The 25,519-nt window shown below is 35.3% G+C and overlaps 1 protein-coding gene across 1 annotated transcript in view; it reads left to right on the plus strand.

The window, feature by feature from the left end:
* The first annotated feature begins 8,209 nt into the window (after positions 1–8,209).
* LOC131438106 (plexin-B) overlaps positions 8,210–25,519 on the plus strand; it is a 438,124-nt gene continuing 420,814 nt past the window's right edge. Inside the window, exon 1 of the mRNA XM_058607913.1 lies at positions 8,210–8,597. The gene's annotated coding sequence lies outside the window, so the exon portion shown is untranslated. The remainder of the gene's footprint in view (positions 8,598–25,519) is intronic.

Here is a 25,519-nt window from a genome sequence, read left to right on the forward strand (position 1 = left end):
AAATAGAACTGAGGTTTCGTGACGAAACTTTCTTATTAGTACCGTTCTTGAAAAAAGGTTGAGCGAGCTTAAAAAACGAAAAAAAAGATCCCTCGACTTTGAACTGAGGAACTACCGTTCTCGAAAAAAGAACTATAGCTCGTTCATTCTTTCAAAAGAACTAGTTCTTTTGAACCGTTCGCGAACGAATTGCCCATCTCTAGTCGTGCGGGACCTTCCCGAAATTGAAGCGCCATTCTACCGAACGAGAATGGGGGAACCTATGTTTGAATCAGGGCGCGGGTTGGCCTAGATACATTCTAGGATTCAATCCAGACCGTCGGGAACAAATTTTTTTTTTATTTTTGTATCCGTATTCTACATCATTACCGTTAGAACATTAAAAATGCTCGATCGATAAATTGTTTATATTTCTCGATCATGAATTTGATTTTTTACGAAACCATTGCAGCTAGAACATGTTGACTGGTTAGCATTTCCATTGCGTACAATGGAAAGATGACCTTCTTTGGATTTCACAGTAGAAGTTACTGAAATATTGAACAAAATCTGTAAAAATGTGTACCATTCGCGTATCTTTTGCCAAAGATAAACTCAAGATTACAATGTCCCATACGATCCATCGAAAAATATCGGATCAGTAATCGTGAACCAGTGAACCTAGTAATAGTGTAATTTGGTTGACCCTTCGTTAATAAGCGTCGATAAACATTTGAAAATGACCGTAAAGTACCATAGTAACAATACAAGTTTGGAGGTAAGTAAACTTTTGTAAACATATCACACATAATATTTTGTTACTTCCATTCACTTTAATGCTTCGTAAGATAAGATTATAACAAATCAAATATATTCTTAATAATAATTTAATTGATTTTTCAAGTTCCAAGATTTACTCGTCATGCAGCAAAATACCGAGATTTCTTTCATATTGCAGCTTAGGATTGGTACAACATAAACAAACATTGTTATAGTAACGACGCATGTAGCGATTCGACGCTTGTTGTTTTGTTTCAGATAATGATTGAACTACAACTGACGGTGAACCGAAATCAACGAGGGGTCGTATTTGAATAGTACATGAGAAATCATGGACTATTCCATCTTGAGTTTATCTTTGCTTTTGCGTTTTTGTTCAATTGTTTGTTTATTTACTTTGGAGCTCCTTGGTAACTAGTTCGTAGCAACCTAAACAGTGTTGCTCAAGAAGATTATTTTTATCATTATCAAGGGGTCGCTATATTTGCGGTAACTGGCGGTGAATCGTTAACAGACAAATTCATTGCCAATTTTTCTTCGGAGTGCCTGGTCGTGTCGTCGGTTTTATGCTGACGCGCTAAAAAGGGTCACGTAGCCCCCGCCCGAGCAGGACCTAGCGTTAAGAAATACAATTCTGGAATAAAGAGTTCGAAACCAACACTCGACCTGGAATGTAGTTACTTCAAATAGAAAGAAATTCACGCCAATCAGTGGCCTTTAGAAGTTAAGATTCTCTATTAAAATTGAATCAATAATTGAAGTCTTGCATTTTATGGTCTCCGAACGCCAGTATTCGTTGAAAAATTCGAAATTATACACGCTTAGAAAAAGTTACTCAAAGTTTGAGTACTAGTTACTTATTTTCAAATGATACATGGAAACGTCAAAAATTGAGTAGTTATCATCAATGATATTGAGTAACTCCTACTCTAAATTTGAGTTTAACGCAAAATCTCGTTTTATAGTTACTATTCGCATTCGCGATTGAGGTTTCTATACCCGGTGAAAAATGAACGGCGGCCCTACTGAAAAATGGGTGGCCTACACGTTTCCTGATGAAAACAAAACAATATGTAAAAGCAATTCACATGCAGCATCAAGCGGCTATCACCTGAATGGAACGATTACGGAACAACAACATTAATTGTAAGCAATTCATATGAAAGGACACTACGTCAAGTTCACGGAACTTTTTAACGTCGGATACGTGAGCAATATTCGGCTAAATAAAATTAATAAACCAATATGGACGTCGACCGAAGTTGATTGATCGTTTGAACTGTGTTCAATGCATTCGTTTCCTGATGAAAACAAACCAATCTCATTTGCAATTGTGGTTGTAAGTGAGCTGTCAGAGAGCCTAATAGTGAGAATCGAATGAATAATCGAGTTATCGATTAGGAACCCAGATAATCGAATAAATTTCAATCGAATAGTTTCAAAATTATACTCGATTATTAAATAATTGAGTTATTCGAAATTTTCGACATCCCTAGGCGAAGCGAGAAAAATCTGTCATTTCTCGGTTAATTTTTCAAAAGGGCGTATAAACAAGTGACAGTTTCTCTTTGTTCACTTTCTTTTCTATTCATTACCAAGCGGTTTCCACGTTTATAGCAGCCCTTACACGTGACAATATTATTGTCAATCCAAAGTATTGTCAATACCGTCAATCCAATTGAGTTTGTAACTTGAGTTCGCATTTTTCGAAAAAATCAAGCTTTTGGAGCTTTAAATATTGCAAATGAACATTGAAATATTGAGAGATGAGTTCATTGCACATATTTGACAGTTTCCTCTCTGGAGAGAAAGTATTTTCGGATTGATAAGCAGTTTCACGCTTAAAAATAGTTACTCAAAAATGAGTAAGATCTCACTCATCTACAGAAAAAGTGGAACAACTCTAATTGAGCAATTTGACGTCTCTGTTACTCACACCGATGCAGAGTGCGCAGATCTATTCATATACGAAATTGGAATGTGTGCGAGCCGAAGTCAAAGTTTGTTGTGGGTTCAATTTTACACTGAGGAAAAACATTTTTGACTCATAATCATACACTGCGAAAAATGCATATAGAATTTCGTAAGCTATGGACTAATGAACCAAGTAGAAGACAGTACCATTACGTGATATAGAGTTTCATGAACGATTTTATGTCTTTCTCAACTGTTCTCTTGGCATTGCAGTGTTTTTTATTGCATATAAATCTTCAATAATTGGCACGATGCGGCTCGACAAAATTCACTGGGTTATTTCGACACACTCACACTAGCATTAACCTTTCAACTGCTGAGAATAGCCACACCAACACATTCGCACGTGGATTGGACTATTAAGAGTAACTCCGAAGTTACTCAAATTTGAGTTCTTCCACTGGAAACGATATTTGGGTAAAATCTACTCATTTACTGAGTAATACTTTATTTGTACATGTACCAAAAATAGAGTAACCAAATACAAATAATAATACCCCTAAGTCCCATACAAACGAACCGCCAATGTTTGGTTCACAGCCCGAACAAGTAAGCCTAGCAAATTACTCCCTTTCGTTGCGATAGTTTGAAAATGTGAAAGGAGATCGTTTCTGGCAACGCTTTATGCTAGTTGCTACGGCGAAAAACAAGTTTGTTTGTTTATGTTTTCCGTTGTTGTATTGCAACAAATTCAAAGATACACTCCAGCTAATCGATGAATGAAGAACACTTCCGGTGAAACTCTCAACGGGTGAGCACGTTGCATCGTGTTAGTCCGGAGAAAATTCGAGTATTTCGCAAGAAAGAAAGGATTTTCAGCCGTACTTTGACGATTCGACTCAGCCACACAGCGAGATTTTCGCTTGTAGTCAAGTGAAAATAAAGTCCATTGGACTATAAACGAAAATTAACTGGCAATATAGCCTTAGTTGCTGTGCCATCAATTCGGCGTCATCTCAAGTGAGGTGACGCCAACCAGAAAAGAAGAAGAAGAAGATGAATGAAGAATTGCGATATTTTTTGGCCGTGATGGGACTTTATTTCATAGACGGGCCTTGGTGTGGAACATGGGTACGATTCGTATACGTACCACGGAAACAGCGATTAGCGCTCTACACGATAAAATAAAAGTTAAAAGAGAAACAAATGCAAGCTGTGTATGCGTTTCCCCAATAGTCACTCATATATGCGTGACCCAGACAAATTGATTATAGCCCGAACGGTGGCAGACACAACAGTTTTTCTTTCATGATGGATAAACTTATTAATTGAATTATTTTCTATTAGTATTATGACGCAAAGGTTCCCCGCATTTAGCAGATGTTGGAAAAATTCCTACTCCTCTGACGGGAGTGATTTGCAATGTGAAGAACGGATGGCTACCATAATGATTCGGTGAATAGTTCCGAGACATTCTAACATATAATACCGAGCAATTTCCGAAAAGCCAAGGAGCAAATTTCTGAAAAGCCAAGGAGGACAAAAAACAAAATCCGATATGGAATAACCATATCTCATACACTAGAGTGCCTATAACCAGAGTGACGACATATCATCCGTAATTTTGGCAACAATTCAAAACATTCCATTAGCTTTACATTGAATTGACAGGTCGTTTGCTCGTTTGGAACTGGGAGCTGTCATTCCAAACGAACAGCTGTCGCCACTCTGATTATAGTCACTCTATCATACACAACAACATAGTTCAAGTTTTTTTTTCTCTACAATAAACAGTAACTATGGTGAACTTGTTCTTACCCTTCAGTGTTGCTAGTTTTATAGAAAACTCGTTAAAGTACATTGTCACCAGAGATGCCAGATATTTTCATAGAAAATCTGTATTACCCAGAATGAAAAATCTGTATTTATCTGTATCCACTATAAAATCGAAATATTTATAATGACATTTTCTTGAGGTAATTTCATTCCAAAAATGTATGGTTTTATAACGAGAAATTGAATGAGTGTTCAATATTCATATCATTCTACAACGACGACATTAAATGCTTTCAACTTTTCATCACCAATCGAAATCAACAAAACATAATTTCCATTTCATATACTTTCAAAATGTTGGCTTGGTGAGTTGATGTAGGATCTCAGCGCTCAACTTAAGGTGAAATGTAGCGTCATAAAATGCGCGCAAAATTTCATCCACTTCAGTTGAACGAACCGTCGCACAAAGCATACCACGAAAAACGGATACATGGAAACAAGAACTTTTTACAATGATTGAGCGCAGTGGGCTTAGCTCTCGTTATATTGGCTTGTAAAAAAGACTGGACGTAATGGATACACAGCCGAAGAAATTTCAAACCAAGCCAAAGAGGCCGACTCATGTGTGTGCAATAATAAAAAGCGGCACATTTTCTCGAACATCACTAGCTTGGGTTGTGAGAACTTAGATTGAAATGAACAAACTTTATAGTACCATAAACTACCATTAACTTTTTTCCGGAAGCGACTTTCGGAATTATATAGTCTAGAAATGTCTGTTTCAACGATAACGAACCGAAGACCAAACAGCCTCTGGCCTCCGGTGCCAGAAATCATCAAGTAATAATTTCATAGATTACATTTTTAATACATTCCAATTATAACTAATAGTTCATCATACCATGTAGTTAAAATTATTTAGTGAATCTTTTCTCAAGCACATATTTGGGGATCGAAATTGAATATAAAATTATTTCGTAGTTCTTTATTATTCAATCGATTTTGAAAGCAAAATCAAGCGTTGATTCATTGTATTCATAATAATTGAAAAACCAATGAATTCCAATAAGTTTTCCATGCTGACTGGCTCGAAGCTTACCCTCAATGTTTATCACTTTGTTTATATATCATGTTAATGAATGATAATACTTGGCTTGTATTCATTTCATTCAGTAGCTTCCTACAATCTAAAATAATACCTGTTATACGATATCACACAGCCAGGCTTTATTGCTTCAGCAACATCAATGCATTGAACTCAACAGAATTGGACATAATTAGCATTATAAATAACAGTTACTTAGAAAATAAACAATTTCTTACAATATCCATTTTATTGTATTCAACTCGTTTCTATTTCAACACAAAACCCAATGCTGCAAAAATTCGCGTCATAATTTTATATGTATTTTTGCTCACGATATAATGCCACCGTGCCCACCGTGCATTTCTCACACCACCTCAATACGAAATAGCAGCGCGCAAGCAATAAAAAAATGCAAAAAAGTTTATGTAATTTTTTTCAATTTTCGGTTGTTTTAGCTAAAATTTTATAATTTTGAGTTGCATTTTCAGAATCTTTGTGAAATTCTGCTACAAACACTACTTTTCAGTTCTAAAATCATCCCCGTGGGACGGAACAGTGACCGTTTATACATTTCAAAAACCAATTACTCGGCAAAGCAAAATTTCAAAATTCTAAGAATACTTAGTTATGATAAATTTGATTTCGAAAACTTAAGTGTTTTTGATTTTTCGAAAATCGGTCTAGTTTTTGAATAATTGATCAAAAACGCGATTTTCGCATTCCGCTACATTTCACCTTGAACAACACCATTTAAAGATTTTTAGATCAATTTGTGATTCGTCGATAGATTACAAAACTCTCATCTCGTCACTACTACCAAAGAGAGCTCAGACGAACAAAATTATTTTACTCTCTCCTTTTTTTTGAAAAATCTGTATAAATCTGTATTGAGTTAAAAAACCTGTACAAAATCTGTATTCTGTGTGATATCTGTATGTGCATGTAAAAATCTGTATAATACAGATAAATCTGTATAAATGGCATCTCTGATTGTCACTCTGACAGTGTATCATGACAGTGTACCGCACGATGCAAAATGTGTCCTTGAAAATTTGTCGAAGTACTCCGTATTATAATTTGTATTTGGAGTAACTATCACTCAAATTTTGAGTGAAATTTTATTTCACATATACCAAATTTGCAAAACATTGCTCATTTTCTGAGTGTATTGTATTAAAATATTGGGTAATTGAACTCAATGCTATATCAAGTGGTGAAAGCAAATTTGCTCAGGCACCAATCATACACTTATTCCTCATAAATGACATTTGAGCATATTCGGTTTCATTCTAAAGCACAACACGGAGTTTATCATTCCGGTTTTTGCAGACACAACACCGTTTGTGTTGAGTGACTCACCCTCGAAATACGCGATCTCACTAACAAAATATACAACCTGTTGCTACAAATGGTTATTACAACTTTTAGACTGATCTTGCGAATAGTAACAAAAAAAACGAGTTATTGCGTTAAACTCAAATTTAGAGTAGGAGTTACTCAATATCATTGATGATAACTACTCAATTTTTGACGTTTCCATGTATCATTTGAAAATGAGTAACTAGTACTCAAACTTTGAGTAACTTTTTCTAAGCGTGTTGACCAGAGATGCCATTTATACAGATTTATCTGTATTATACAGATTTATCTGTATTATACAGATTTTTACATGCTCATACAGATTTAATACAGAGTATAGATTTTATACAGATTTACTCAATTTAATACTTTTACCTTCTACCAGAGGAGTCGGTCTTAGGCATCTGAATAAAGCGAATCGCTCGAGTCTCTGGTATGTCGGAAAGTAGTGATAAAGGTATTTTACCATTTACTATCCGAACCGGTAAAATACCTGTCACGTCTGTCACGTCTCACTATCCCGTTCTATATTTTCACATCCATACTCTGCCTTGGTACTATCATTCTATAATTTTCATTTTCTGTTTCTACAAAAATGGTCTCTGGGTAGGTGAATTTCGCAAAAAGAAAAATTAAACTTTTCTGTCTTAGCAATCTTTTAGTATTTGATTCCAGTGACGAGATAAAAGTCGGACAAATCACAATGTGAAAATCTGTTGTGAAATTCTTTTATATTATAATTTGAAACCAATTTGAACTGACATCCAAAGAAGTAATGGCAGCATGAAACTTTACTGTCAAACTGAGAGTTGTATGACCTAGAGTGATTATAATCAGAGTGGCGACAGCTGTTCGTTTGGAGTGACAGCTACCAGTTTCAAACGAGCAAACGATCTGTCAATTCAATGTAAAGCTAATGGAATGTTTTGAATTGTTGCCGACATTACGGATGAGAAGTCGCCACTCTGGTTATAGGCACTCTAGTATGACCCGACTTGACGTTGCATTTTGGGCGTTGAAATTCCATGTCAAATTATGAAGTCTACATTTTCAAACTAGATAAATATATGGAATTACAATTCAATTGTTGTGGATAAAATATATAAAAAAAACTATGAAATTTGGTCGTTGTATATTCTTGTGAGCGCGGCAATGACTGATTGAATCTACCATCCTACAAGCACAATCTATTGGAATAACATCTTTTAGAGTCATTTTGTTGTAAGAATTTCTTTTTTTTAGTGAATACAGATTAATACAGCTTTTTTATACAAAGCAATACAGATTTTCTATGAAAATATCTGGCATCTCTGGTAGTGACAAACAATGTACTTACTTTTAACGCTTTTAGCCCTACTCCAGATTAATCAATTAAACATAGGAAGAAGTTATGTATATTGAATAGAATTAATTTGTGCGATATTTAGTGAACATTTCTAATAAGGTGCCATTCCGTAGACAACGTTATATTTGGCAAAACAGAATTAGCATGGTGTGTAAACATGATTCTTCAATCACTGTTCACAAATAAAAACATGGCTGACAATTATAGCTATTCGAACAAGTTGTATTAATGCTAGCTCAATATAGTGCTTGTTCATTTATGCAATGCCAGTAACATTTTTTAAGTGGTAATGAAACAGTAGATGCTGTGAACAGATATCAACATTTATCTATCAGATGCGGTTTATATAAATGACAGGTAATTTTGTCCGACTAACAAACTACATAGTTTTATTTTATTGTAGTATCTAGGTATGATTGTATTTGACAATTGTTCAACAAATCAGTATTTTTAAAATATATATGGAATATATATATATATATATATATATATATATATATATATATATATATATATATATATATATATATATATATATATATATATATATATATATATATATATATATATATATATATTCAATTTATAAAAAACTCCATATATGTATTCTTTGAAATCGTATTCTGTCCTTGCCTGTAACACTTTTGCATCCTACCAAATGTATGAAAATGTACACTGTCGTTCCAAGTAGTATCGATGAACAATTAAGAGAAAGTAAACAAAATGAAATTGTCATTTGCCCTTGGGAACTTTTCTAATGTTCGTCGAAATATCAGCTGTTTTTCAAAATCAAACAAACCGTTAGAAAGCCCTGGCCACTAACGATATATATCAAATCAATATATATATATATATATATATATATATATATATATATATATATATATATATATATATATATATATATATATATATATATATATATATATATATATATATATATATATATATATATATATATATATATATATATATATATATATATATATATATATATATATATATATATATATATATATATATATATATATATATATATATATATATATATATATATATATATATATATATATATATATATATATATATATATATATATATATATATATATATATATATATATATATATATATATATATAGATGTTCTCCCGCACAAAGATGGAGCCGCACATGCTTTTTTTAAGTATAAAGATGAACGCGAGCTATCATCGGAAGTATATTTGGCGAGGCTGATGCTGATGCTTATGCTAATTCGGTTGGACGGTTGGTAACTGTTGACGAAACCAGGATCCACGAGTTGGTACGAGTGCTACGAAGTGGTCACGGAAACTGATTAGGACGAAGTGGTCACGGAAACTGAGATCATGAAGTCGGTTCTTTAGGATTGTCATAGTATAGTTTTTGTGGGATAGAGGTCGACAGTAAGTATTAGAGTGCATTTCTGAAGCAATTGAAGGCCAAAAAATTCGCTTTTAAACAATGTGCCTGTATACAAGAGAGGACTTATTTTGTATTTTTGGTTAGTATTTCGTGAACCTGAACCGTCCAAGTAACCAATATGACCTACAAATTGGAATAGTTTTGATCTACGTTAAGGAAACTCTTTCTGTCCTTCACAAGTCAAAACAAGAAAGCCACTTAGAACCGCTCCTTCTCATGCTAGTCGTGAATGGTTTATGTAGTGGACAGTCATCATTTGAAGTAATGCAGAATATATCACATCATCACAAGCCTTGTGGATTGTTGGGTTCTAAAGAAGGAACTTCAGTTTAGGTTTGTTACTGCGAATGCTTATGCATTTTTGGGACTCATCAAATGCAACTTTAAAGACTATAACGATGTGTGTTTTCTCCAGAATGTTCATATCGCACTAGTATATAGTATTCTAAAATTCGGAGTTACAATCACTCTGATCAACCAATATACTTTGCAAAATGAATAAAAATCTATTCCGCGGATCTTTTTCCGGACCACAACCTAATAACATCGATTACCACATGCTATTGAAAAAATTAGAGGTTTGTATTCAAGACACGACCGAGCACAATAACATTAAAAATGAAACTTTTCTAGGGTCTTCATAATAAATACAAAATAAAGATGATATTGATGATGATACACTAAACTTCACTACACTTCAAAGTTACTTGAAAGCTCAATTTTAGATACAAACAACCTAAAGATTTAAACCTGAACAAATGAAACTATTTTATTTTCTGATGATAATTTTCGAGAAACGTACAAACTTATTAATTTGATTCGATTTATATTGTTTATTTACCCCCAGTTTTTACCTAATAATGGTCCTTTTCTGGGTGGACTTATTAATTTTATAAACAGTTAATCGATCCAAGAGAATGTTGTACCAGTAATCTCAGTAATGGTGTAATTTTATTAATCCTTCAAAATCGTCGATAATCTTCGGAAAGTGTCGGTAAATAATATGGCAACAATACGAGGAAGAAAACATGTGAAACAGTCCGCATAAAATATTTAGTTACTTACATTGATTTTTGCTTTGGCATATTAGGAATATACGGAATGGATACGCAACAAAATTCCGAAATTTTGTTCATATTGTAACTTGATGTTATTTACACACGAATGAACATTGTCATAGTTACAACGCGTGTAGCCATCAGACGCTTATTGTTTTGAAGGAAATAATAATTGAACTGACACTGGCGGTTAACCAAATTCTACGAGGGTTCCTATTCAAACGATACATGTAAAATCGCAGGTAAACTTACCTTGAGTTTATCTTTGATACTATATGATATTGCATCTAATTGTACTGTATAATTATTATAGCCTGTGGAACTCATTTATACTACTAAACCGAGGAGATCGCTTTTAAATATGTTTCAGAATTTAATTTTGAATCTTTTGAAGCGTTTAATTCCTGGTGGGACAACAACTTGTTCAGTCACATTGTCACGTTTTGTTCGTATGGGAATGGAGATTTAAGTATGCGAACCGATCCGTTGACAAATTAAAACATTTTTAATCTTACAATATTGAAGCTTCGGAATCATTTAAATTAGGAAAATCCATTAACAAATCATCGAGGAACAAGTGCTGCAAATTAGATCCGAAAAATCTATCGTCGATAATTCTAAATTGGCCTGATAGTTACCAGAGAACCAAAATAAAATACTCAATTCAAACCAATTTTTCAATGGTATGCAATTGAAATATTTAAATAACGCTGTCTCATAAGTTTAAGTTAAATGTTTCCGAATCGATTGTTTGTTGAGTTATATAAATCCATCAACAAATGATTGAGTTATAAGCGTTCAAAATTATGACAGAAAAATGTTACGCGATTAGTCTTGCATGTTTTAAACTGACACCCAGCCTCGGGAAGCGAAGTGTAAGGCATTTTTAATGGCATAATCGACCAAAAATTTGCTAAATGCATGGGATATTTCAAAAGAATTGGTAACCATGCTGATTCGGTTCTTCAATAGCTAGATGATATATAAGATACTCAAGCGAACACGGTGTTACGCAGACAGCAGGAAATTTCACCAATACATAATGCAAAAGCGACAATCCAGCAATTGAACGCATATACAGTCATCAGCTCACTGGACAAGCTACTTGTTTCATTCACAGTCAAACAGCAACTAGGCAAAGAAATATTGTGCAGCCTATATTTATAGATTTCTTTTCATACTACGCATAACGATACGGTGTTTTTTATGCATGACGCAAAGCCTCCTATGCCGAACAAAAAGTTGACGTCATTTTGTACAACAGGGATTGGTGGATGAAAACATAGGTCTATTCCAACCATTTTTTCAATAGTATACTATTGAAATACTGAAACGACGTCGTCATACATGTTTAAGTTAAAAGTTTTCGAATCGATTGGTTGTTAAATTATAACAATCCATCAACAAATGACCGAGTTATTAACGTTCAAAATTATGACACAAAAAGGTTACGCGACTATTTTTGAAACTTTTAATTGACACCCGGCCCCATATAGTGAAGAGTAAGGCATTTTTAATGCCAAAAAAAAGAAATTTCCCATGCCTATGCAGTACCAATTTACCAAAATAATTTACCAATGCCTATGCAGTTTTGAAACCCATAGGCTTCATTTTTTGGGATAAAAAAATTTTAACGTTATGTGTAGATCATTCTGGATATCGAACTTTCTTCGAAGCTAACCGTACACAGGTCGGTCAATCTCATGAATATTCGTTTTCATCGTTTCAATAGTCTACATTATCGTTTGAATTCAAATGTTATCAAGACCACATGTGTGCATTTACATAGTAGGCTGTGCGAAAAGGACACTCTTGCGAAACCGCTTTGAATCTGGTATTAGCAAAATGGAAAGAGAGAATCGAAGTTAAAGAAACTATTCTTGCAGAGCTCTTGAATTTAAAGCGCGGTTTTAAAACAATCTCAAGACCATTATTGTTACAAACTCTACAACGCTTTGGCATTGAGTAGCATACAAATGCATAACGTTGAAATTGATGGTGAGATTATTGATCGCGTTAGAGAGATGAAGTATCTTGGAGTCGAAATTGATGAAAAGTTAACATTCAAATTTCACATTAATAACGTAATCAGGAAGATTTCCAAAAAGTACGGAGTATTGTGTCGTTTGAAAAATGACTTAACGATCCAAAGTAAACTGCTTCAGTATAAATCAATCATTTCACCACACATTGACTTCTGTCTATCCATTTTGTTTCTTGCTAATAGTACCCAAATCATGTAATTACAGCGATTGCAAAATAAAGTCATGCGATTAATACTTAAATCAGACCCTGTCAGCTTGGAGCGAAATCAATCTTCAGTTCAGCAACGCCATCGCACGGTGTCACATTCAACAAATCATGTCAATTGTATGGGTGCTGCTATTTTGGCGCGCACGAATTTGACATTTCTCTTCCCTATCTTCTGTGTACGAGATTCGATGCAAACTCGCCTGAGGGCGCCATTCTCGCAAAAAATGTTGTTGTCAATGATTTGTTCGGGAAATGTGAGAGCTGGATATCTTGTTAATATGATGTCTTTGCTTAAATGTAATAGACACACTTCCTCTACTTTTCTGCTGAGTGCATTACAATGGCTTTCGGTCAAACAAAGAATTTATTATTTAAAATGGTGTTTATTTTTAAATTAATAAATGGTATGCTGCGTCGATATTTGTGTGATCGAGTTGAGAGAGAAAGTGATTTACATAAATATAATACCAGAAATGCATCAGATGTAAGAACACCAAACTTCCTATTAGGACGATCACAGAATTCGCTACTGTACAAAGGATTTTTTTTTTAATTCGATGCCCAGACAGATTTAACGTGCTACAACTCTAAATGAGTTCAAACAATTATTCCTCCCATAGGTTGGTGGGCTTGTATATCATCATAACAGTTCGGCTGAAAACTTCGTATCGTTTAATAGAAACACACATTTTTTTTGCCAAAATTCGTTTTTATTGTTCAACATAATTGCCATCAGAGGCGATACAGCGATTATAGCGATCTTCCAACTTTTCGATACCATTTTTGTAGTACGATTTGTCCTTTGCCTCAAAATAGGCCTCAGTTTCAGCGATTACCTCTTCATTGCTTCTAAATTTTTTACCAGCGAGCATTCTCTTGAGGTCTGAGAACAGGAAAAAGTCACTGGGAGCCAAATCTGGAGAATATATATCTTTAGGGTGTCAGCTATCTCGATCAACTTCACTTTACGGTCATTGAAAATCATTTTGTGGATTTTTTTTTCACTTTTTCATCGTTAACAGCCTCTTTTGGACGTCCACTGCGTTCATCGTCTTCGGTGCTCATATGACCAGTACGAAATTTTACAAACCACTTACGAATTGTTGTTTCGCCCGGTGCAGAGTCTGGATAACACTCATCAAGCCATTTTTTGGTATCGGCGGCACTTTTTTTTCACCAAAAAGTAGTGTTTCATCAACACACGAAATTCCTTTTTTTCCATTTTTTCACAATAACAAAAGTAGCTTCACTCAAAATGCAATATCTCACAAACTAATAATCAGACAGCTGTCAAATTTATACACGTATCTTTTGAAGGTTGGTACTAACTGAAAATGGTATGGATTTAATTCTAGTGGCGCCCTCCCTCCGTGATTGATGGGCTTGACGGTATTGCAAACATCATCAGATACGATTAATTATTGTTACAATTTAATATAAATATGTGTTATAACTTTTAGTTTAATTATTGAGTTTATTGAGTGAGGCATGAAACGATTTGAATAAGATGTTGATTGCAATACGCTCCAACATCCGGGGTTGGAGAGGCCGGTAGGGCTTAACTGAGCTCTTTTTTATGTTTCATTTTCATACTACCGGCCCTTATTACCGATGTGAAGTGGAAATTAAGCGAGATGAACGTACCCCACTCAGGTTTCACACGATAACGGAATAGTTGAATGGTGAATTAAGTTCATCTTTGACGTTTATTCTGTGAGGTTGTGTCGTGCTCGTGTGGGATCTAATGGATGAGGTGATGTGAGTGAAGTATAAGTGAAGTGGAATGCAAGAACGGTAATAAAGGCCACCGTTTCAGCTCAGGACTAACGATCGACCAATAAAAGAGATAGAAAATGGGTGACGGCACCCCTATTCATCTCAAATCCATTAGTCATTTCATATATGAAAACCATTGGTTAGAGCGAGATCTGTTGTTTCTGTTCGATAGATTGACTTCGAGAGTGAGATGAGGTTAGGAGTATTTCGCGTCGCTATAACAGCGATATCGTACATTTTCTGAACTACTTTTATGCGGTATTGCTTATCAGAGATGAAGCAAAGATTTTGTATTTGATTTCATCACAATTCATTTATTGAAAGTCGAGTAATCGGTAGAATAAAATGGTGACTCTATTAATGAAATGACTATTGGCACAATGAATTTAGTTAAAATCTATTCGAATTTATCTATTAGAATTATTATCTATTAGAATTTACTATTTAATCAATGTTACAATATTTGCGTGTGAAATACATATTTGTAAATATGTATATGTATGTACACATGTGTGTATATGTATGTATATATGTGTGTACGTCAGTATGCCTTGGTGCCTGTATATATTTATACATGTATGTATGTATGCGTTGTATCAAACCGTATATTATGATACCTTTCGATTGTGAGTGAAATGTTGATTGCATTACGCTCCAACATCCGGGATTGGAGAGGCCGGTAGGGCTTAACTGAGCTCTTTTTATGTTTTATTTTCATACTACCGGCTCCTATAACCAGTGTTATAGAAGTAGAAGTTAAGTGGAGTGAACGTATCCCAATTGGGTTTCACACGATGACAACAGGTGAACGGTGAATTGAGTCCATATTTGACGTTTATTGGTGGTTTGTGTACAATGGATTACTGTGGTATGAGATAGAATATTGTAAAATAGAACGGAATAATAATGACTTAACCAATGGGCAAACCACTGATAGCTGTCAAACGATGTTTATCCAGTTTGTATTGTGAGGATGTATCGTTTGGGACCTGATGGGTGAGATGATGTGTGAGTGAAATGTAAGAGTAAGTGCATGCAAGAATGGTAATAAAGGCCACCGTTTCAGCTCAGGACTAACGATCGATCATTAGAAGAGATAGAAATTGGGTAACGGTACCTCCATTCATCTCAAATCCATTAGTCATTTCATATACGAGAACCATTAGTTATAGTGAGCTCTGTTATCTCTGTTTGATAGATTAATTTCAGAAGTAACATGAAATTTGGAGCATTTTGCTTCGCTAAAACAGCAGTATTGAACCACTTCCGAACTACTGCTATGCGTTAATGCTTCTTAGAGACGATGCAAAGACTTTGTATTTATCACAAATCAATTATTAAAAGTCGAGTGATCGCTAAAATAACATGGTGACTCTACTAATGAGATGACTATTGGCACACTAGTTTTAGTTAGGATCTATCAGAGTAGAAATAGTAACTCAATGTTGTAATGCTTGCGTATGGAATACATGTGGGTATGTATGCATGTGTGTATGTGTGTGACTGTGTGTGTATGTATGTGTTCATGACCATCATGACCGGCCGTACAAAGATGTCATTAAAAAACACTAATCCTTTTTTGTCTCTCTTTTTTTTTGGAAATGGATGACTGAGCATAACCAAGAAATTCGGAATAAAGAATAAGATACTCAAGAAAAGCAGGAACAAATGTGATAAATGTGGAGCTGAAAAATTGGAAAATAATTTAATTAACACTCTTAGGAAATCTTAGATACAAAATGGAACATCGGTAAGAATAAAAAGACCATTGCATACAACTAACTTTTACATTTCAGGGAATAAAATAACATCAGCAAAAGTACGGAATGGAAATAAAATAGAAGGACAACAAAAGACACTTACGAAACACAATTGAATAGAACACTGGAATTAAGGTAAAACAGAATATAAACTATGACCAAAAATAAGAAAACCAACATGAATAAATAATAGAAACTGTTGGGTAATAATATAATTTCCTCATATTGAAAGAGGCGTTTATATGGCGCGCATGCGCTAATTCGGCCTGATACAAATTAACGGGGAGGGCAATACATTTTGGACAGGGCTGTAAAAAGCTGATTGGAACCCTATCCCCACCAAAATGTAATATAAGGAAACTATAAGGATTTAATTCTAGTGGCGCCCTCTCATAGAAACGATACGAACTTTTCAGCCGATCTGTTAAACAATCAATTAGCGAACTTCAAGAGTAACATGAAACTTGTAGCATTTTGCGTCGCTAAAACAGCAGTATTGAACCAAATATTTATTGAAAGACAAGTAATCGGTAAAAGAACATGGTGACCCTACTAATGAGATGACTATTGGCACACTAATTTTAGTTATGATGCTTGCTTGTGGTATATATGTAGGTATGTATGCTTGTGTATATGTGTGTATGTGCCTATGTGCGTATGAATGTGTTTTTGTATGTACACTATTCATTATACCGTGCTATTGGGTGCGTTGTAATAAATTGGTCGTGATACATTTCGATTATGAGTTAGTGTACACCAGATGTTCAAAAGCGCCTGATCATTTAAAGTCCCTATATCATTTAAATAAAAACGCCCTTCCATTGGTTGGTGGGAGCAAACATCATCACATACAATCAATTAGCGTTACAATTTGATAAAGATATGTGTTACAGTTTTTAGCTTCGTTATTGAATTAAATAAATAAGATATGGAACGACTTGAAAAAGATGATTGCATTAGGCTCCAACATTCGGGGTTGGAGAGGCCGGTAGGGCTCCATAGCTATTTTTATGTTTTATTTTCATACTACCGGCCCTTATTACCAGTGTGAAGTGAAAATTAAGTAGAGTAAACGTATCCCAATTGGGTTTCACACGATAACAATAAATGAACGGTAAATCGACTCCATCTTTCACGTTTATTGTTGGTTTGTGTACCATGGAATACTGTGGAATGAAATATAATATTGTAGAATAGAATAAAATAATAATGACCGAACCAATGAGCAAACCACTGATAGCTGTCAAACGATGTTTATCCAGTTTATATTGTGAGGATGTGTCGTTTGGGACCTTATGGGTGAGATGATGTGTGAATGAAATGTAAGAGTAAGTACATGCAAGAACGGTAATAAAGGCCACCGTTTCAGCTCAGGACTAACGATCGACCATTAGAAGAGATAGAAATTGGGTGACGGTACCCCTATTCATCTCAAATCCATTAGTCATTTCATGTACGAAACCCATTAGTTAGAGTGAGATCTGTTATTTCTGTTTGATAGATTAACTTCAAGAGTAACATGAAATTTCTAGCATTTTGCGTCGCTAAAACCATTGTAACCATGTATTGAACCATTTCCGAACTACTTTTATGCGCTATTGCTTCTTAGAGATGAGGCAAAGATTTTGTATTCGATGTTATCGCTTCATTTATTGAAAGTCGAGTAATCGGTACAAAAACATGGTGACTCTACTAATGAGATGACTATTGGCACACTAATTTTAGTTAGAATGTATTAGAATACAAATAGTAACTCAATGTTGTGATGCTTTCTTGTGGAATACATGTAGGTATGTATGCATGTGTGTTTGCGTTTGTGCCTGTGTGTATGTAAGTGTTTTTGTGTGTACAATATACATTATACCGTGCCCGGGTGCGTTGTAACAATTTGGTCGTGATAAATTTCGATTGTGAGTCAGTGTACACCAGATGTTCAAAAGTGCCTGAGCGGATGGTAATACTGTCAAGGATCAACCGAAGATAACGAAATGTGAACATGCTGTAGCAATACTAATAAAACCCAAGTGTTAATATCATTTAAATAAAAACGATGTCCTCAGTTCTTATCCGTCAAACCATGATGAGATCAAAAAACACTAAACCTTTTTTTTTGTAAACGAATGACTGGATGAGGAACAACAAATTCACGAACTAAAAACAACAAGAACAAGAAACACGACAAAATACTGAACCCGCAGGATGTGAAGCGGAAAAAAAATTGAAAGGAATATTGGTAAGAACATAAACACCACTGCATACAACCAGCTATTACATTTAAGGAAACAGCATGACATGTGAGTGGAAAAGGAGAATAAAACAAAAGACACTTACGAAACACAGTTGAATAGAACCACTGGAATTAAGGTAAAACAGAATATAAACTATGACCAAAGGAAAGAAACCCAACAGAAATAAATGATAGAAACTGTTGGGTAATAATATAATTTCCCCATTTTGGAATAGACGTTTATATGGCGCGCATGGTCTAATTCGGTCTGATACAAATTAACGGGGAGGACAATACATTTTGGACAGGGGTGTAAACCTCAACAAAATGTAATATAAGTAATATATATGTATTTCACATGTAAAATCTGTCTTATGAACAGATTTAAAAATATTTATCATAATTTGATTTCTTTAAAATTAAGTGAAATGAAGAAGAATGTATTTTGACTTATCAGTATTTTTTTAGATGTTAGAAGTTATTATGATCTGTATGATGATGATGGATTTTTTTGTTAGAAGTATTTTAGAGTTGATATAGATAAAATAAATGAGTTGTCCAGCGTGGAGCGGAAATTAAGTGGAGTGAACGTATCCACACACACGATGACAATAAATGAACGGTAAATTGAGTCCATCTTTGATGTTTATTGGTGGTTTGTGTACCATGGAATACTGTGGAATGAGATAGAATATTGTAGAATAGAATGAAATAATAAGTACTGAACCAATGAGCAAACCACTGATAGCTGTCAAACGATGTTCATACAGTTTATATTGTGAGGGTGTGTCGTTTGGGACCTGATGGGTGAGATGATGTGTGAGTGAAATGTAAGAATAAGTGCATGCAAGAACGGTAATAACCGTTTCAGCTCAGGACCAGTGCAGTTAAATTTCATTCAATTCAATTGAAACTGAATGTGGAACACATTGACGATCTCTCCACTGAAGTAAACTTCACTCTCTGACACACACAATTTTTGCTGACGGCCCGAACGAGCAGCATTCAGTTCATCACTCGTTTCTCTTCAATCGAGGCTGAGTTTAACCACCGTCAGTTGATCTCTTGAAGTAACAAAATATATCTTTCAATAGTCTGAGAGCGGCCTTCCAACGAGGTTCATGTAAACATTCGAGTTGGTTCAAGATAATAGATGAAAGACTAATCAGATAGCTGAAATATCAATCTCAGAATATACATAAATTAATTGTTTCCTCCTTCAGTTTTCATTTTTAATACTTTACTCCATTTATAATTCTATTCGTTCGAATCTGCTTACTACCAAGAGCGAAGACAATGAAGTATCTCTACTACTTGGCACTTGAAACTGAGCAAGCAAATCTTCAAATGACTGGGTACGATTATTCAATTGACGATGAATTCTGGGAGCTTCAATTGAAAATGGCAGCAAAAGTCAAATGAATTAGTAGGGATACGCTGACGGTCAGCGGCCATAAATTTCATTTTCTTCTTATATTATTCGATTGAAAATGAAATTTTACCGCACTGCTCAGGACTAACGATCGACCAATAGAAGAGATAGAAATTGGGTAACGGAACCCCCATTCATCTGAAATCCATTAGTCATTTCATATACGAAAACCATTAGTTAGAGTGAGATCTTCTATCTCTGTTTGATAGACCAACTTCAAGAGTAACGTGAAACTTGTTGCATTTTGTGTCGCTAAAACAGCAGTATTGAACCATTTCCGAAATAGTTTAATGCGCTACTGCTTCTTAGAGACGAGGCAAAGATGTTGTATTCGATTTTGTCCCAATTCATTTATTGAAAGTCGAGTAATCGGTAAAATAACATGGTGACTTTACTAATGAGATGACTATTGGCACACTAATTTCAGTTAGAATCTATTAGAATAGAAATAGTAACTCAATGTTATGATGCTTACTTGTGTAATACATGTAGGTATGTATGCATGTGTATATGGCTGTGTGTACAATATATATTACACCGTGGCTTTGGGTGCGTTGTATCAAATTGGTCGTGATACAATTCGATTGTGAGTCACCAGATATTCAAAAGTGCCTGAGCGGATGGTAAATATGTCAAGGATTAACCGAAGATAACGAAAAGGGAGCATGCTGTAGTAATACTAATAAAACCCAAGTGTTAATATAATTTAAATAAAAACGATGTCCTCAGTTCTTATCCGTCAAACCATGATGAGCGGCCTCACAAAGATGTCATTAAAAAAACACTAATCCTTGTTTTGTGGAAATGGATGACTGGATGAGGAATAAGAAATTCAGTACGCAAATATTATGGATGTGGAGCTGAAAAATTAAAAAATAATTTAATTAATACTATCTAAGACACGAAATGGAATATTGGTAAGAAACACCACTGCATACAACTAACTGCTACATTTAAGGAAACAAAGTAACATGTCAGCAAAAGTACGGAGTGGAAAAAGTAGAATGACAACAAAAGACAGTTGAATTTAATCACTGGAATTAAGGTAAAACAGAATATAAACTATTTCCAAAGGTAGAAAACCAGCATAAATGAATAATAAAAATTGTTGGGTAATAACATAATTTCCTCATAATGAAACAGCCGTTTATATGGCGCTAATTCGGCCTGATACGAAATAACGGAGAGGGCATACATTTTGGACAAGGCTGTAAAGCTGATTTGCACCCTTTCCTCACCAAAAGTAATTATGGTTTTCTTAAATTCTACCTGGGCCTGGTGAATTATTGTCTGATAGTGGTCGAGTAAATGGGTTCGATTCCTAATTTGTTCAAGGATCTTCCCGGGTTGAAAATTTTCTTGATCAACCCTGGATAGTAATTGTAATATAATCATAAATAAAATAAACCTAGATTCCCAAATGTAATAGTACTATAGTTGAGCAACCAGTGATACCAGAAGCTACGTCTGGTGTAGAATGGGTGCGTAAATGCTCCTAAAATGCATGTGCGAAATGCGAAAAATTTATATATTGCGGCCTTTCGTTATTCCAACTTTCGTATTTCGACCTCTTTTTAGGCTCCCGATGGATAGTGATATGTGAGTGAAGTGTAAGTGAAAGAGAATGCAAAAACGGTAACAAAGGCCACCGTTTAAGCTCAGGACTAACGATCGACCAATAGTAGGGATAAAAGTAGGGTAACGGTACCCTCATTTATCTCAGCTCCATTAGTCATCTCATATACGAAAACCATTAGTTAGAGTTAAATCTGTTGTCTCTGTTCGATAGATTGACTTCAAAAGTAAGATGAAATTAGGAGCATTCGCTTCAATTTTTGTGTCGCTATAACAACAGTATTGAACAATTTTCGAACCACTTTTTCTGTGGTGGTGCTTTACAAATCCGAAGCAAAGATATTGTATTCGATTTGATCACAATGCATTAATTGAAACCCGAGGAATCGCTAAAATAACATGGTGACACTACTAATGAGATGATTATTGGTACATTAACCCTAGTCAGAATCTATTAGAATAGAAACAGTAGCTCTGTTGGTGCCAGGCTTTATCGTCCAACTCCGGTGTAAAGGGTCAAGAGGACTGTAGCTGTGATGTTAATCAAACTAGATACACATTCAATGAACATTAACAGCGATTTTATTATTTGATTTTTCAATACTCCCGATGGCGTCCTTTTATATTGCGACGAACGTGTTCAGACAAGTGAAACTAAACAGAATTAAAAAAATACACTGCAGCGCCTAAATTTATACTTTTACCACAGTAATCATACTTTTACCACAGTTAATCATCACAATAAATTATTGGATTACGTTAATAATATATTTAACTGTTTTAGCGATGTTGGAAGGTAACCATTTGTTTTTCTCAACGTTGCTCATCTAGATTGTTTTTCATTGTGTTGGTAATTTTCATCCGAAATTAAGAGGCGGTAGACCAGAAGCAAGTAAATATTGTAACAAAACGGGTTAGATTTTGTATTGCGTTGGAGGATGAGAAGTAGCACAATTATGTATATAGTTTTGGCAAAATGTATTAAATCTGTATACTGCATGAAATTCGCATGGACATATACGAATCAATACATTACAGGTAATTCTGTATAAATGGCAACTCTGTTGGTAAATGAAAAAAATAAACACAACTAGATGACAGACAGGATGTCTTTGATAGGGTAATGTGGCGACATTATGACATATGCGTGTACTGTCCCAACTAAAGGAATATTCGAAATGACCGTTAAAATGATTGAAGAATTTAATTTGAGTGTCCTGTCTGTTAGTCTGTGCTTTAACTTTAGAAGGAAACGACATGATGATATCACTGCTGTTTTCGCTTCTTACACACTCATTTCAATTTAAACACAGAAACGTTTATACGTTGACAAGCTCAATGATACGATGTTTGCTTGTACATGTATGTATGTATGTATGTATGTGTGTGAGTATGTTTGCGTGCATATGTAGATGTAAATGTATGTGTAAATTTGACGGAGTTAAATAAAAAAAACGTCTTTTCAGGTTAACAGTATAAAGAGTAATGAAGTTTATTGTGTCGGAGGTTATACATGTGTGTGTATTACTTTAGAGGAAATACAGCTAGTTTTACTATCAAATGTTACCATACTGTGTGGTTGTCATTCTGCGAATACGTGTTGCCAGTTACACTGTAATTTACGCACCAACACTCCTCCTCAACAAGTCGTTCGCAGTCCGATGCGTTCACGCAACGTCTTCAGTTTCACCCACGCCAGCGGTTTTATCAGTAAGTCTGCTAACATGTTTTCAGAAGGAAACTAGACGACGCTAATTTGATTCTGCTTAGACACATCGCGAACAAAATGGTACCTAGTGTCTACGTGCTTCGAACGTTTAGTTCCTCCTTCCTGCTTCAATAGTTTTATGCAGCTTTGATTGTCCTTGAAGATTCTTACAGGTTGTTCCACATCTTCGCCAAAGTCCTTCTTGAGCTTAAGTATCCACTGCAACTCCTGATAGCATTCCGATAACGAGATGTATTCCGCTTCCGTGGAAGAAAGTGCCACACACATTTGTTTCCTCGCAGTCCACGATATGGTGCCACCGCCGAGTCGAAACAAGAACCCCGAATTGGATTTCCGGTAGGTAATGTTTCCAGCCCAATCTGCGTCTGCAAAGCCTTCGAGATCACCTGTTCCGACAACAAACAATTTCAAATCACTTGTTCCAACAAGATAGCGGAGCACTCGCTTGGCTTTCACCCAATCAGCAGCAGTCGGTTGACTCACCTTCCTTCTGAGAATAGACGTACTGATAGCAATATCCGGTTGAGTTTGCACAGCCAGGTAAAGCAAACCACCGATGAGACTTTGGAACTTCTCATTTGTAGCCAACATCTCACTCTCCTCCTTTTGCTGCACGTAGCCTGTGTTCATGGGGATCTTTGATGCCTTAGCATCCTGCATTCCGAAACGATCATTCAGTTTCTGAATATACGCCTTCTGACTCAAACAATATCTGTTTCTCTGCTTATCCACTCGTATTCCGACTAAATGCTGAATATTTCCAAGTTCAGTAAGCTCCAATTCAGCTGCTAAACATCTGAAAATATCATCGCATTCCTTTTGGTTCTTACTGGCGACTAATATATCGTCGACATACAACAAAATAAATGACGATTTCTCACCACGATTACGCACATACAAACACGGGTCAACATCAGACGGCTTAAATCCCATTTTATTCAAAACGCAATTAATCTTTCTGTTCCACATTCTCGCTGATTGTCGAAGGCAAACGTAGACTTGGGTAAACCCTTGCGCAGCAAGACGGGCTTTGTAACGGATCGCTATTCCATCTTCGTCGTATTTCCGTTTGAAAACCCAGCGACAATCTACAGGTTTCTTTCCAGGCGGTAATTCGGTTTCTTCCCAGGTCTGGTTCTGTTACAGCGATTCTAATTCATCCGACATTGCATGAATCCATTGTTCTTTTTCGGGTCCGCTAATAGCTTCCTTGTAGGAACGAGGTTCACCAGATAATTCTTTCACAGGGCCATTGACTTGATGACGTAGCAAATTATCTGGTTGCATTTCACCGTTTACTTGCTTCTCCTGTTCATCATCCCCGCGAAAGAACGAACTTGCTTCAAATCCTTCGGAATCTTCTTCATCTGCATCTTCATATTCGCTCAGAATACTTCCATTGTCGTCCTCGTTTGTTGTTACGATAGGAGTTGATGTCATTGGAAACTCAATTATCCGATCTGTTTCCTCCGGCACTTGATTCGTTGGACAGAAAATTTCCAACTTATTCTGTTTTACAAAACGCACGTCTTTGCTTATGATGACTTTATCCGTGTCCATATCAATTATGCGATACCCTTTATGTTGAGATGAGTACCCGATGAATGTCATGCGAACGGCTTTTGGTTCCAACTTCGTTCGTTTTTCCGATGATATTGAAACAAACGTTTGCAAACCGAAAACGTGTAGATGCTCAAGTCCGGTTTTCTGTCGAAGAGGATATCGAACGGAGTCTTATCCCTCACCTTTGTAGCCAGTATGTTTTGCAAATAGTTAGCTGTGTTAACTGCTTCTGCCCAGTATCGATAACTTATGCTAGCATCCAGAATCATGCATCTTCCCATCTCTACGAGCGACCTGTTTTGTCGTGAATACGACTTACTTTACTATGGGGCGCTTTTTCAAAATTTACCCCCTGAGAGAGAGATAAGTTTTTTAACGTGAATATCTTTTGTTGTACTGAACGGATCAACATCATTTTTGCTACATGCCACCGAAAATATGATCACAATTTTATGATAAAATTTT

This window comes from Malaya genurostris, chromosome 3, assembly GCF_030247185.1.
Source record: "Malaya genurostris strain Urasoe2022 chromosome 3, Malgen_1.1, whole genome shotgun sequence".
Classification (NCBI taxonomy): domain Eukaryota; kingdom Metazoa; phylum Arthropoda; class Insecta; order Diptera; family Culicidae; genus Malaya; species Malaya genurostris.